Source organism: Mastigoproctus giganteus, chromosome 1 (genome assembly GCF_048544385.1).
Source record: "Mastigoproctus giganteus isolate SK-2022 chromosome 1, ASM4854438v1, whole genome shotgun sequence".
NCBI classification, from domain to species: domain Eukaryota; kingdom Metazoa; phylum Arthropoda; class Arachnida; order Uropygi; family Thelyphonidae; genus Mastigoproctus; species Mastigoproctus giganteus.
In genome coordinates, this window is record NC_143575.1 from 247,905,490 (window position 1) to 247,922,130 (window position 16,641).

A 16,641-nucleotide genomic window follows, 5' to 3' on the forward strand; every position below is an offset into this window, starting at 1 on the left:
GAATTGTGAATTCCACCCATACACCATCAATGTTCAAAGTTGACTCGATAACTATTTTTCTAACTGATAGAGAGAAAATCAATGAACACAGGGAAAAATTGCAAAGAATGGTCACCCATTTAAATAATAATAAGCAGAAAATAACGGTGGCCATGCCGAACTGCAAATATACGTACAAAAAATGTTAAAGAATAAACTTAAGGGATAAAAGTTATGACTCTTGCTTATTTCAAACCATCCAGAGTTAAAATCAGGGAGTGACTTCAACGACAATCATCAGCAATAGGTTGGGAAAAAGGACACATTCGTAAAAGCAAAATCGCTCAATCGAATTTACATTCTGAAACCATATTTACACCAGCCAATGCCAATTGTACTCCTTGGAAAGTCTAGCGATGACACCCCCCTCCGTTTCCCTAGTAACAAAGCAAATGCATCACGGAAGAGAACAGCACTCCTCCGCAGTTCAGACTATTGACAAACCGTGTCCTTTCCCCACAACTGTCACGTGATTCCACTCGAATAAAAACTGATTCAAATGGTTTAATTGATTACATACTTCGAATAAATTGTACGAAGAGGAGATAGCATAGCTAACATTCTGTTGCCATCTGCCAAGGTAAGATGCAGTACTTTTACACGTGCATTTATTAGTATTTGTAGATAATCACGACACACACATTCAGCGCACCAAGTTTAACTTTGTTCAAGTACAAAATATGCGATGACCTGTTCATAAATAGAAATATTCCATTTATTCGCTCTGGTTATAGGAGAAAATCTTGCATTATATTCCATTCTAGACGATAATGAATTGACGTTGAACCTTTCATTAGGAATATTTTATTTGAATATTTTAAACTTATTGATTAAAATATGGCCTTAGTTGCTAATGCTCCTAAAAACCAAATAACAACAATTATTCAACAGTACGTTACAGTATCCATACTGTACTCCAGTCACTTGCCTAGGTATAACGTATCTCTGGATGATAAATGATATCATCTTGGAGTAAAAGTGATCAGTAACAATCTTCGTGGATAACGCCCACAAAGAAAACGAACTCATTCAACGTCCTGGTTAAAGCTAAATGACAACGAATTATATTTTATTTGTGGTAAATCCATGATCCTTCAACATGGGTTGCAACACCTCTGTCTCAAAATGTAATGGTCACTTTCAGAGATCCCGTACAGGCAAATGGTGAATCTAATTAAAAGCATATGTATGCCTCACTGTATGCCTTTTATATGTCATTGACAAAAATTATTATTATATTAGGGTTACCAGTAATTGATTACATAAACACGTATTTGTGTCTGTGCAAAAACGTCTAAAAATAATATATTTTTTTGTCATTGCCAAACAAAAACTATTATTTTTAGGCCACCCGAATAATTAAATTCATCTGCCGCGCTGTGCCTTATGTCTGTTAACTGCGTGTGTTTTATGGTCGATTTGTCTGTTTTGCTGGATGAAAAACCCCAGTTTCTGGGAGGAAAACGTTGCTATCTATGCCTGAGACCGACTAAAAAAAGCATTAAAGTTCCTCGAGTCATCGATGGGATTCGAACCCGGGCCTTTTCCATCCGGTGTGGGGAGGACGGTGATGATACCACTGTGCTACCGCGCGGACTATATGTAATTGGCACTTTGATCTTAGCCAAAAGGCCGAGAAGCGATTATATGTCATTGGTAGGTAGATGGAACAAGAAACAGAAATAGATCCCTCCTCAAAAGACAATAGATTATCTCGTAGCGAGAATCCATTCTCAAGAGTCTCGCGGTAGCACAGTGACAATCATCGTTCCTTCCATTCCCCCCCCCCATCGCGTGAATAAGGGCTCGTCAATGCGAGAAAGAACTGTCGGTCTTTTTAAACAACGTGGTCCAGTTAGTCGTTCTCGGACAAGATTTACATGATTATATCTCTTAGAAACGCGAGTTTTCATCCAGCAAACAAAAGGTCCCAGGCCCTCGTGGGTAATACTGATGGTAGGATCGCCGTCCTCCCCACACTAGGTGGAAAAGACCTGAATTCGAGTCTCTCGATGACGTGAGGAATTTTTATGAACCTTTTCCACAACGTGGCTGAGTTAGTCGGTCTCAGGCGAGGGTAGCATGGTTTTTTCTTCCGGAAAATCGGGTTTTTCGTCCAGCAAACAGAAAATCGACCTCAGAACTTACAAACAGTATACACGGAGCAATATGGCCTTAGTCGCTGACGCCCCTAAAACCCTACTACGACAACAATAACAGCAGGTCCCAAACATGCTCAGTTGGGCGGCTATGGTGGAATGGAAAATTCATTGTCATAAAGTTCCTGAAACCAGCTAGCAACCCGCCAACCCTTGTCCCATTGTGCAACCCTTGTCTTGTTGATAAACGCCCGAGTTGTCTGGATATACTGTCATCATGAATGGGGTGTACCAACCTGCTGACACCAACAGTGCTCCCAGGTGCCATGATCCCGTGTTGATTTCTTCAAATGCGAATGCGCCCATGAACACGATAGAGTTGGAAACGGGATTCATCAGACCAGGCGACAGATTTCCACATATCAATGATCCAGTGTTGGTACTGATGTACCCATGCAAAGCACACTTACTTGTGACTCCCATGGATATCTGTGACGGCAGTCGATTGCCATAGCCTATAGGAACTAATGTCCGGCACATAGTCCATGTGGATAATGGTCCAGCTGTTCCTACTCTGTACTTAGCTGGGCCACTGTGCTGCGTTAAGAAATGAGACACACGACGCTCACCACGGTCGTTGACAAAACGTCGCTGTCCCAGATGTGACCTTTGGCTGGTTGTTCGACCGCTGTTGAACCAGTCGCAGTATACTCGTAACACCATGGAACGGGAGCACTTATTGCGGTTGGCAAGTTCCCCCCCCCCCCAGAAACTAGGGGTTTTCTTCCACCAAACAGACAAATCAACCAAAATTTTAAGGACATATTATACAGGGGAAAATCAGTTAGCTCTCTTGATGCCCTAATATGACAGATTGTTTTTTTTTTTAACCATATTGGCAGTTGTCGAGATACTGGCACCTGCATGTTTCGTCCCGATAATCATTCTCCATTCGGAGTCTTAAAGATCTCAACGCCGACCCATTCTTCCTAGCAGACACTCAAAAACTGATCGCGACGTTTGAGAACTGCAATTTTAGATCAGCCGTTCCCAACATTGAACCTTCACCAGCGTCACAGACCAGTCCATTACACCTGTGTGGGTTGCTAATGCAAAGCCAACTGTGTATATAAGAGAGAGAGAGAGAGAGAAACTTGATTGCTTGTTTACTAATACGAGTATACACATATTAAATAGCAAATTAAACCTTCCAGCTTTAAGGCCAGGGAAAGTTTCAAGATTGACACATGATATTCAACAAAAATACAAGAATAATAATAAGTAATAAATACTAAATAATGATAACTAAATTCTGATAAATACATCCAGACATGTGTGCATAATGAGGTGTGCACAGTACAGAAGATAATGAGAAGACAACGTGGTAAAATTGGAAGCATCAACGTTGATTCCAGCGACATCATGAGGCAGAGTTTCAAATAATCATTCTTCACTATTCACCGTGGCACTTGATAGCTGGACAGGTAAGTCTAATGGGTATTTCCTTTGGAGTTCTATGAATATATGCTTGGCAAGTTCAGTCCAGTTATTGCCTCGCTGATGGTGCAGAGCCGATTAGAGTCAGCTGAAGGAGTTAGTGTGAGGAGGGCCTGAGGTCGGTATAAGTTGGAGTAGAATACTCTTTCTGTATGTCCGGCAATATAATATGATAACACTGATCAAGAAACATTAGTTTTCTTAGATTCTTTGGTGTACGCGATCGGATTTTTTTTTAGGCGCGTATGCACATGTACATATCGGGGACTGATTGGTTGATTATTATTGGGTTTTAGGCGATTTAGACCATATTGCGCAGTATGTAAGTTGTTTTTGGTCTTTGTCAAGAAGCTCGGGAGACCCTGGCCGAGGCCAGCCAGAGTATAATGGGCAGCCTAGCTCACCTCCCAGTGGTGGGGTGGCGGGCAACTTGGAGTTCCACTAGGCACCTGCCGCCAAGCAGCCAGAGACCTAACAACAGAACATAACACCATTCTGACACAAACTAGACACTAAACTTTTCTGACTTTTGAGGTTCTGTAAATCTTCACAAAGTACTATGGCGCAGATTTTTGATTTTCTGTTTTCTGGACGAAAAACCCGAGTTTTTGGGAGAAAAACAACCACGCTACTCTCGCCTGAGACAGACTAACTCAGCCACCTTGTGAAAAATACCCATAAAAATTCTTCGCTTCATTGATGGGATTCAAACTCAGGTCTTTTCTACCTAGTATGGGGAGGACGGTGATTATACCAATTGTATCACTATTCGTATATGCAGTAATTTCAATAATTTTATTTTAATTAATCAATTATATCACTATTCGTATATGCAGAGAGAGGAAACAGAGTGAAAACAATGCTGATATGATGCCAAAATATGGAGACACCCTTTAGGACGTGACACAACATAACGTTGTAACGCCCTGCTATATGTGTTTTGCTTATTTCTTCTTTTTAAAATCAGTTTTGTAACTTTTAAGGTCATATTTTCCTATTTGTAAGAATGCCATTAAGAAGAACTGCGCGGGCCCCAAGTGGCAGTGGATAACCCACATGCAAGCGGGTTATCTACTACCTGTTCTAAAACTCTATTTGACCATGTCTGTACATCTATCTCCCCGTCATCTACAACATGGGATTTAAGTAAATAAATACTATTTATTATACACTACTGTTGTATAATCCCTCCACAGCCAGAAGGCCAGAAGTTAACATTATAAGGTAAGTAAATAAGAAGAAAAAATAATCAAAACACACAAATAAAGTAAAAGTTAACAATTATGCAATACAAAATTTAGAAATTATACAAAATGAAAATGAGACGTATGTACAAAAGAAAGAGACATTTATTTATACAATACAGTACTAGATTTCCTGGATTGAAGTAGGAAAAGACTGAAGAATTGTTTTACGATCTTTTTTGTCAGTGGTGAATACTCTCTTTGGATCATAAACTAGTTCCACAATGATCCAGAGAAGTTGGTGAGATAGGAACCTGTCTGTTGTGCAGAGTCTGTTGCTGTGATAGATAAGTGCAGGTTTTGATCTAAGTCCAGGTGGTGGTGCAAGCCAAGGATACTGAACCAAGATGTTTGGCTCGGAGATAACGCTGGCAAACATTTTCATTGTGAAGATGAATCTTCTTTACTGAACAGAATTGCCTATTAGTCTATTCAGGCGAGGTTGTTGAGCCATAAGCGTAGTGCGTTGTTGGGAAGGGAGGCGAAGTTTGGTCACAATACACACAGATGGACGAGGTAATTCTCTGGTGGACCTAATATGACAGTTTAATTTGATGTCTCCAGGGAGTAGGATTGACTATTTAAGCATCCTCTGTCTCTAAATGAGCAGGTAGCACAGTGGCCTGGGTTCGAATCCGTCAATAACGAGAAACGTTTATGGGCTTTTTTCACTCGGTAGCTGAGTTAATCGGTCTCAAAAAAGGATAGCATGATTTTTTCTTCCGAAAACTCTGTTTTTCGTCCAGAAAAACAGACAATCTACTAGAGAAAACACACAATTTATAGTCACAATACACACAGATAGACGAGGTAATTCTCCGGTGGACCTAATATGACAGTTTAACTTCATGTCTCCAGGGAGTACGATTTGCGAATTGCCGGAAACAATTTCCAGATAACCCATGGCATCCAAAGAGTTGCTCCACTGGTATCATGTCAACCACGAAAACACTACCCACCCCATTATATTGCTACCACCACTTTGCATTGTTGACACCTGGCAAATGGATATAAGGACTCATACTGTTTTCGCATGTTCTGTTCCTCTCAGAATATGACGAAAACCAGTTAGTGTAAAACAGCACAAAATGGGATTCGTCAGGTCTCCATTATCCGGTGTTGGTTTTCCTGAGCCCGCTAGAACCGTACCGGTACCTTCTTGTTAAAGTTAAGCAGCATTAGCACTAGTAGTGACATATGACGCAAGAAAGCAAGCTTATACAGCATTAGACAAAAAAAAAAAAAAAAAAAAAAAGCACTTTCCATTTCACCTCACGGTCCGCTCCAAAAGTTTGGCCACGTCTTCCTCGAATTTATTTAAGCTGTCAACTTCAACAACGACAGATGGAAGTTTGTTCCAGCAATCAGCTACTCGCAACTAAAGGCAAATTTCAAAAATCAACTAAAGGCAAATTTCCGCGCATCTATTCTGCAACTGTCTTTCCTAGGTTTGAATTTATGCCCCCTCAAGTGCGCAATCTGAGCAAGACTCAAACTTGCTCAAACCATTGAAATCCTTGTACACCTCAATCAGATCAGCTCGCAAACGCCTAGTCTCCGGACATTGCAATTTGCAGCAGTTAAGCTTCTCTTGGTAAGAGCACCCCTTTGTTCCCCTCACCAATCGTTTTTCGCTGACAGGAGTGGAACCAGCTTTGGTCATCGGTTGCCCATTCGTGACAAAACATGAGTTGTACGTTCTGAAATGCCTCTTTGGTTACCACTCTGGCTTTGAGTTGTTATTTGACCGACCGTAGCCTTTTACCCTACACAAGTCTTGTCAGCCTCCGTTGGCCTCTCATATAACGAGCTGTATCCGGCACAAGTTCGCCGTTGGCTAGATATTTTTGGTTATTGGGCCAATTTCGGATGACATAGTCGGACGTGAAAGTCCCAGCAGGGTTGTTAAATCCGAGATGATCATATCAGCGCGTCTGGCGCGACTACCATACCATATTAAGTTACTTAAATCCTTCGTCTAGACTCTAGACTAGCCTATTCTCCACTGACTTGCGCACATATAGAATTCCTAAGGATTTGCCCAACTGCTTTATATATGGCAGAAGTAAAATCATGAAGGTTCGTGATTTTACTTAAGGAATGCTCCATTTCATGAAATGGGTAGGTGTGTCTAATAATGTGGAAGTCGCACTATTATCGATTAGTATGACAACTCGTACTATTGGATAATCGAACGCTCCTGAAAGGTTCATTTAGCAAAAGTGGTGAAATTATATATTCTCTGCCCCACTCGCCAAATTACCTAAGGCCCTACGTGGCCTTTAACAACCATACCAAATCAGATATAATGGTTTTCCATTAGACGTCCATTATTGCTTAGGAGAAGCAAAAAAAAAAAAAAAAAAGAACTAGACGAAGGTCGTCTAGTTGTTTGCTTCTCACGAACACCCTGTTTCATAAAAAAAAGTTGCTAATTACGAGAGCGCTCTCTACAGTACCTTGAATTGGTCATAATGGTATTTCTTTCATAATTATTTATTTCATAATAAATAAATAAATCTTTATTTGTCCTACCAAATTTAAAATATATGAGTACATTGGTAAGCGACAAATTCCCTTCACGGCAGACAATGCCAGGGGATTACCATAAAATGTGAATAAAAGAATGTCTAAAATATACAAGAAAGGGCAACAAATATACAATAAATATACATGAAAAGATGACATATAAATTGCATTACCCTTCACTACATTTCTGTCTAGAGTCCTGGCAATTGTAATACAAAAGTTCATCTTAACATCACATCCACTGATCAACTTGTGCGAGATATACATTATTCAATTGCGTACACAATTCTTGACAAAAATTCACACAACTACTAGGCAACAGTAGCCTCAGCGAGCCACACTGCGGTTTGTTTCCTATAATTCGGGTTTTCTATGAGCTTTAGTAGGTCAATTCCGATATGTGTTAGGCACTGAATTGATTCTAACGCACTGGCGGGTATAAACCTGTCGGCCATCTTCAGTCTGTTGGTCTTCATTCTCAAGGATTTTGTACCTCTTAATGCAGATGGCGGGATGTGCCACTCACAAAGCTGCCAGAAGCATGGTGATGATATCGTGCCAGTCATCATTTTGATTGTAGTTATTAATCGTTTCCAGGCAATGATGTCTGGTAAACGCTGCAGTTTAAGCTGTTCAGAGAGCTTCGTGGTCCTTAACTGTTGTGGGAGGTGGTGCTTATGGTTTGCCCACTTCAGCAGCCAGAATTCACTTGCATATATTCTCCTAATGTGGGTAGGGGTGGCTGACGCCCACAATTCAGCGCCATACAAAATGGCTGAATACACTGTGGTTCTTAAATATCGTGCGGTTGTTGCAGTCTGTTTCACGTGCAAGAGGTGCTGTTTTGTTGCCCAACGTAAGTAGTTCATTTTCTTTACAGTCAGGTCAATATGAGAGTTGAACGTGAGTTTCGTATCAAATGTTACTCCGAGATCTCTATGCGTCTCAACAACTGGGATAGGTTTGCCATGAAGTTTCGGGTGTACGAGCGTAGGCGATTTTTTGAGCGAGTACACCATGATTACGGTCTTCTGCGGATTTAGGACCAAGCCAAATTTGTCCAAGTACACGAATAAGTTCAGAAGCTTATAATTAATCTGCTCACATAATGCCCTATTGTTCATGGACGGTTGGATAGGTGTTAGGATCTTAATATCATCTGCATAAGTGCTTACATCATCCCTACCGTTGCAGAACGGGATCATCATGGCGGTAAAGAGGAGTCCTGATAAAACTCCACCCTGTGGAACTCCTGCATGGAGTTGGCGTTGGAGGATCTGATTATCAGTGCGGTAATAAATGGACCGACAAGTAAGTAGGGCCTGTAGGAACTTCAGCAAATTTCCTTTTATTTGGAAGGCGTGTTGGAGCAGATGAAGTAAGGCATGTACATCCAGACTATCGAATGCTGCTTTTATATCGGCATAAATTATTGCAATTTCCTTTCTGGCTTGGAAAGCATTTAGTATCGTGGCCTGAACAGTGAGGAGGTTAGTTATTGTTGATCTTGCAGTCATTGAATAATGAATTTGTTGAGGCTGCCCAGCTAGTATCTGATTCGACAACTTTGGCAACAGAGCTTTCTCCAGTACTTTTAACAGGGTAGATGCAGTAGATATTGGCCTATAGTGCTCCACAAGGTTAGGCTTTGTAATTTTTGGCATTGGAATTACAGCGTACTTATTCCAGCTCTCAGGGAAAACTCGGCAAGCAAGGATAGAGCTATAAATTGCTTGGAGTGGTTCAATTAGGTAAGGACTAAGACACTTTACCATGAAGTGGGGGACTCCATCAACTCCAGCTGTGTTAGTTAGCCTGAGGGAGTTAATACTCTGTATTAGTGCTTCTTTAGTGATAGGAATAGACTCCATCTCATTGTCAACTAATTGATCCCACTCAAACTCCCTGACTTGAGACTCAGGATATATGCTGGAGAATCTGCTGATGTGGTCCATCCACGCTTCTTTGTCCAGCCTCTGATTTGTCTCACTTTTATGTGTGCAACGAGGTAGCTTTCCCCTGTCAAGTGTGTCTTTTATGTAGCGGTTGATTGCTTTAGATTTTTCCCTATTAAATATTGCTCTGGCCCTCGAGTAGTTACTTCTATCTTGTGTGTCATTAGACAGTTTCCATTTTCTGTGCAGAGTTTGCTTTAGTTTAAACAATGTAGATAGGCTAGAGTTCCACCAGGTTTTAGATTTTGATGACATCCTTACTACAAAAAATAAATAAATTTTCTGTTTATACTCCGGCACGACAACCAAGTCAGTAGAGTTTACAATAAATCGTCAATACAAATATTTATCGTATTTAGTAGTCACGGGCTTGAACCCCGGTGCACTCAAGGAACGCGTGCTATGCACTCTCGCTCCTGACCACTGGGCTACGTCAGGCCCAATGGTAGCTCCGGTGAAACTAATGAGTTTTTGTTAAATTTTTTGTGGTTTTTTTTTCGATTTATTTGTGGTTTTTTTCCATTTATTTGTGACTTTAAATTTATTTGATCTTATAGTTTATCTCTCTGATCACGTAAACCCCATTACGTGATCAGGAATACCTTCAGGAATAACAAGTAAATCTTCATAAACAAGCATTTCAGAAGATATTTTCAAAAGACTGTTTGAATAAACAACTCGGCGTTGTAGATTAACATTTATTTGTGTTATTAAAAATGATATGTTTAATTGAATATAAACATTGTAAATAATAATTTAATCTGACATAGCTTAGCCTATTTTTGTATTTATCTATCTAAGTATTTAAAAAGTTACAGCTTGATATTCATAGAGCCTTTGTTATCTATCATTTTTGGCGTAAATTACGTAAATCGCAAGTAACAGTTCTCTTGTAGCAGTTCACTTAGTGTAATAAACAGTATAATTCACACACACACACACACACACACACACACACACACACACACACACACACACACACACACACACAAATATATATATATATATATATAGTGGCGAACAAAAAACTGCATCACCTTAAAAAAAGTAACATTTGTAGCGAAACGAATAAGGTATTGTTTGCTTACACTCATTTTGTTTGTCGCAAAGCAAAGGTATTGCGTCAGATAACGTTTCTATTGCATCAGACAGTAATTGCAAGGTATTGCATCAACCGTTTCGATAAATACGGCGTTGCAAAGGTATACACGCTCATTAGTATCCTGTTTTGCGAAGGTGTAAGCATGGCTCCATATGCTATGTTGACACCAAGAAAAAAAAAAAAGTGTAGCTGTTGCTCTGTCCCAGGAAGGGCTTTCTACCCATGCTGTCGCTGATAAAATAGGCTGCCACCAGTCAGCAGTATCCCGGGTGCTGAAATTAAAGCGTGATGTGAAGAGAAGACCTGGATTAGGCCGTAAGAGAGTGACTACGCCTTCCCAAGGTAGATATTTGAAACGCTATGCCTTCGTAATCGCCATGCTAGTGCTCCTCATCTAAAACTGGACTTTGAGATGGTGTTGAAACAAGTGCACGAACTATCCAAAGAATGTGGTCTCCCCAAGAAGCCTTTGTTGACCCAACAGATGAGGAAGAAGAGACTTGCTTAGGCTAAAACGCATGTTTCATAGATAAAAGAGCAATGGGACACCGTCATCTTTTCTGAAGAATCGAAATTCAGCCTGCGTGGCTTGGATGGGAAGCGATATGTCAGAAGACGAAAATTGGAGGCATACCATTCTGACTGCGTAACACCGACTGTAAAGTTCCCCGCCGGTCAGATGGTCTGGGGATGCATAACAAGCAAAGGGGTGGGGTGAATTAAGTTTATTAACGGAACGGTGGATGCAGAAACCTACACTGCTATCTTGGAGGAGTGCCTGAAACCCGTTATTAGGGATCACCACACAGACGTCCAAAAGTGTATTTTTCAACAGGACTCAGCGCCTTGCCACACAGCAAAATTGGTAAGTTTTATGCTATTTAGATTAAATGATGAGTTTGGCTTCTTGTCTCACAAGGCTTAAAATATATTTACACCAATGTTTTACCTCGTTTTTCTCCCTTAAGGTGCAGTCATACCTCAGAAATTGGACTGACCCAGCAACAGTACATATTTGAACTCTATTGAAAATTGCTGGTACTTAATGTCGTCTAAAGTTGCTTAGAAGAAGCCAACAAGTAAGATTCAGCTGCAGAAGAGCATTGTAAGGGTGTGGTACCACGAAATTGGGCAACCGTATATTCAGAAGTTGAATAACTCTATGCTAGATTGCAAGGCTGTAATTGCAGCTCGGGAAGGTTAACAACCAAATATTGAGGACTTATTTTGCTGATTTATAGTACATTACGTTAACTTGTCATTTCAGTTTGTACACGTAAATGCAATAAAATGTATGTTTGGTTGTCATGATTGCCATTTGCATGATTTCTCATATTTCCATTAATTACGCATTGTACCTACCCTTTGGGAAGATATTTATGGCAATTAGGTATATCGGGTGGAGTCTTTTTATTGGATTTCATTCACAGAGATATATATATACAGTATATATATATATATCCCATCTAACAAATTCATTTCGAACATTTCTGTAACCCACAATGCAGCGCAAAACACATTATTTGCAGAATTCACAAGTGATGCAGTTTTTTTTGGTCCGCCACTATATAAGGTAATTAACCAGTACAATTCTATATTCACAGTGGATATTTTTCAATTTTAAATTTTATTTTAACGAAATGAAGGATTCGCCTAGAAAAGTTAGTTATAACATGCCAAACGCTGCTTTGACTGATGGTTGATTTGCTAGCGGTGATTCTCTTGTGAGGTACTGCTTTTTTGCTTGCAGTTGTTGTCACATGTGTGTTGAGCTTTCTCTAGCTGATGGAGAGAAATTTCTTTTTGCAAGATGTCGGGAGTACAGCGAACTGAAATGAAAACTCGACATACTGCCAGCTGTGATTGAGTCTCTCAGGAGCAAGTTGAAGCAGTGGAGTAAATTCAATGTGTGTGATGCAAGATGGCTTGAGTAAATGTAAGTTGATAATCGGGGTAGGTTTCAGACCAAACGATTCCGTACGACAGAAATATCTATAGGCCACATGAATCTGCGAAGTATGGTTGACTCATTATGGGCAACTGTAATCTACTTCTTACAGATCGAAAATCATGGACGAACAATCCACCGTGGCGAGACAAGTTTTTGAACCATCTGAATGATTGTTCCATCATGTCAGAGAAAGTATAAAGGGCTCTCTTATATCCTCAGCTTGGTTCTCGGTATCGATTCAAACTGCATCCAAAATTTGACAGTACAGGATCCAAAGCGGCTAGTGACCACAATATGATAAAATGGATAGATATTTCTGTGATCAAGAGTAAAATGAGAGAGCTTTAATTTCAAAAGAGGGGACTACAATGGATTGAGATATTTATTGGGCTCTATTAACTGGAGCGGCAACTCTCTATTGACAGGTATAGGAGTTCATTATGGGATGTATTCAAATGATTTACCTTGGACGCTACAAATGTACAAAGGCATTTTTTATGATGACGAGAGGTGTCTCAAAAGGAAGATGTTCAAGTGGATGATAAGTGAGGTTACATTAGTAGCTTCTGTTGGTTGGAAAAAACAAATAGAAAAACCTGTCTCATCTTTTGTCACATCCTTCTTGGTGTTCGAATTGGAAATTAGCAACCAGAACATTGATATTTAGCAAAAAATATATTTACTTCAAAGAGTTTAAACTTAATCCAATACATCTAAACATTACATAACAGTTTTCAATTGTTGAACTTTAGAATTGTAGTCCTCGCGGGTGACACAGTGATTATAATGACCGTCCTCCCCACATCGGGTGGAAAGGCCCGATTTCGAATCCCATCAATAATGACAGGAATTTCTATGGGCTGTTTTCACTACGTGGCCCGGTTAGTAGATTTCAAGCAGGATTGCATGGTGTCTTCTTCAGGAAACGCAGGAGAAAAAAAAAAACATTCAGAACAATCAACCAAATCGTCCAGCAAACATGCAAACCAGCCACAGAATACACTCAATTTACAGACATACTGACGCCTCATAGTTGCTTCTTTGATTAACGCACATGCTACTACTACTACACTGGTCGGCAAAATTAACAGAACACATAGAAAAAGTGGTGTAACTCGTGGTGTAGTCCCGTTTTAGCCTACAAAGCGATTATAGACGTTATTTTATCTGAAGACAAGGAGGAATACGGTATCATCCCTCCAACTTAATGATCAACTGCCACACCCCTTTTCAGGTTTTTGATAGGGGTATTGCAACTGCGCAAAGTTATAGAAAACAGAACCACGAACCCTATATGCAACTTTTCAGGGTTACGGTTGACCCAAATTTTCTTTTCATGCACGACAATGCCACTGCACATAGAGCCCAAATGATGCAGGAATATCTTGAAACTGAAGATATGCAACGACTGCCTTGGCCAGCACAATCAGCAGACTTAAATCCGATCGCATGGGTAAGCCCTATAAAGTAAATTTTAACCCAAACTTCTATGCAGAAAATCCTAATCAATTGATGTAACAGAGAAACGAAGAGATAATGTCATGAGAGCTTTCTTTCACCTAACAGCACCAATTAAACCCAGAGGCTCACATCTGGTAAGTCCGGGCTTGGCAAACCCAAGGTCCTGATTTCACTGAACGTTTTCGTATAAAAATAACAAAGTATTCATTATTTGTATTACAGGCTATATTGTAAACAAAACATTTAATAACTTATAAGAACGTATTAAAATGCAAGTATGACAAGAAAAGAAAATTTCCACGCTACCTTTTGTTTTCTGGTTTCATTCAACAGACTCCTTCCAGTATGTTTTGCAACCGTCTCTACTGTGTTAAAAATCTCGCCCTGCCCTTGCGCATACAATATCTGAAAATGCACGTTGTATCCACGCACTCGTACACTTTAACAATATACGAGCATACTACAGGATGTTTCACATTTTATGGAACAAATGAAGAAGCGTATTCAACAGCTAAAAATAAGAAAAAAGTCCCTATGTCTCGAAAGTCTTTATTTCCCAGATATTAAACCTTAATCATAAATTAAAAAAAAAAAAACATAAAAGGAAACTAAAATAAACCTCTAAAAGGAAAATATCTAAAATTGCTGTTCCAAGAGACCTCCATTTATGCTCTTATATTTGTTTCGTGCAATTTTAAAACACCTTGCATAATCTTTATTATACAATGTACCCTTTATAGCAACAAGGGTTAGGCAGGACATTGTCCACTTCCATTTCCATAGTAAAAGAAATGTACGTCAACAGAAAATTTTAATATTTTGGACAGTGAAATCATGGTTTCCTGCATTCTCGTCTAACCTGCTGTTGCTTTTTTGGATTGGTTGTTAGGGAGGGATTCCACATTGAGGGACAGGACCACCCTCTCCATTGAGGATATATGCCAGGCTTTGACTATTTGTTTGTCTAATTGTGCCATTGAGTTTGGTGGGGCTTTGTACAAACAGATCCAAGGGATCGCTACGCGCGTCCCGATTAGTGCGTGTGTTGAGAATATCACTATGGAGGCACTTGAAGAAGAAACATTTTCAGGTTTACCTGTCCCCATCAGGCGCTGGCGCAGATACATTGACAATGTATTTGTGGTCAATCCCCGGGGGTCTGAGGTGCTCCTACTCCAATATCTAAATTCTCTGTCAACGTACATTTCGTTTTCTATGGAAATGGAAGGGGCCAATATCCTGCCGTTTTTGGATATCTTAGTAGGCCGCACAGGGATTGCCGATTGGTTATCTCGGTGTATAGGACGCCTATATGCCGGGATCAGTTTACTAACGCTTGCTTTCGTGCATCACATGCCTCTATTACTATTATTATTAAATCGGCCCATGCTCTGGGCACTATAGTAGAGGTCGAGCGCTGTTGCACAGAGCTTGGATGCATACTGACAACATCACAGACAGAGAGGCTGACTTTGCTAGAATCCTGGTTGATTTGTTCAAATGCGGCTACCACCAACCCCCCATATCATGTTTTGGACAGAATAAAAATTCGATGTGAAGATATTGGTTTCCGTTCTGGGCGCGATATTTCGTGTGTTGTGCCACAGCGTACATCCCCTACTATCCGGGTGTCTCCACTCGTCTTGCCAGGATTTTACGGTGTTACCATATTGGTTGTGAACAATTTCCTGGTAGAAGATTGCAATCGATTATGTCAAGGACAAAATCGACCCTTCCACCACTGAACGATACAACACCACTATTATATCGTTCACGGGTTCGAATCCCGTCAATTACGCGAGGAACTTCAATGGGTTTTTTTTAATTCCGGGGTCCAGTGTCGGTATTGCTGTGCAAGCTGACGGCCTTGTTTGCGATGAAAGGCCGTTAGCATGGGTGCTGTCACCAAGCGTCTGCTCCGGAGCCCAATACGCAACAGCGTTCGCTTTACCGTCGTGTTGGAGACCTTTCTGGTGGCCCACGGTTCATTTGGACGGCCAGATGAGCAACAGTAGCGCGCCGATTGGTACTGACCAACCCTTTCAGCCGACGTTCACCTCTAGGATCAATGGCGCATGGGACTCCACAGTTGGCACTTCGGGTCATCAAAACTGTCCCATTCGTCCAGTCTTGATGCACTTTCACCACTACAACACGTGAGCATTTCACAAAGTCCCCTGTTTCGAAATTCTTCTGCTCCTTGCTTATCCTCTGAGGCACTTAGATTTCTAGACAAGCTACATATCCCTATATTAGGTATTATCCTCACATGTAATCCCTCTTGACATAAGAACATCACAAATATTTCTGCATCTAAAAAACTCGGTTTTCTCTTTCGCTCTCGGTGTTATTTTTCTTCTAAACAGCTACTCAATCTGTACAAATCTCAAATCCGCCCTATCATGGAAAATTGTTTCCACATCTGGGGCAGTGTCCTCAAACCTCTCTCCGGCTTCTAGAATCCATTCAAAAGAGGGTAGTTAGGTTAATTAATAACCCATGTTTACAAAGTCTCTCCACTCTCTGCCTCATAGACGTTCTATTTCTGCTGCATGCCTCATCTATAAATACTTCCGTGGGATGGTCTATAAATACTGGTCTTCTGAACTGGCTTCTTTAATTCCCCTCTCTCTTCCAAACCAGTCCGCACGTCCAACAGCTAGTCAACATCCATTTACAATCGAACTTCAAACTCCCAGAACCAACTTTTCTTCTTCTTCACTTCAACTTCAGCTTTCTGGAACAACCTTCCTCACATTTATTT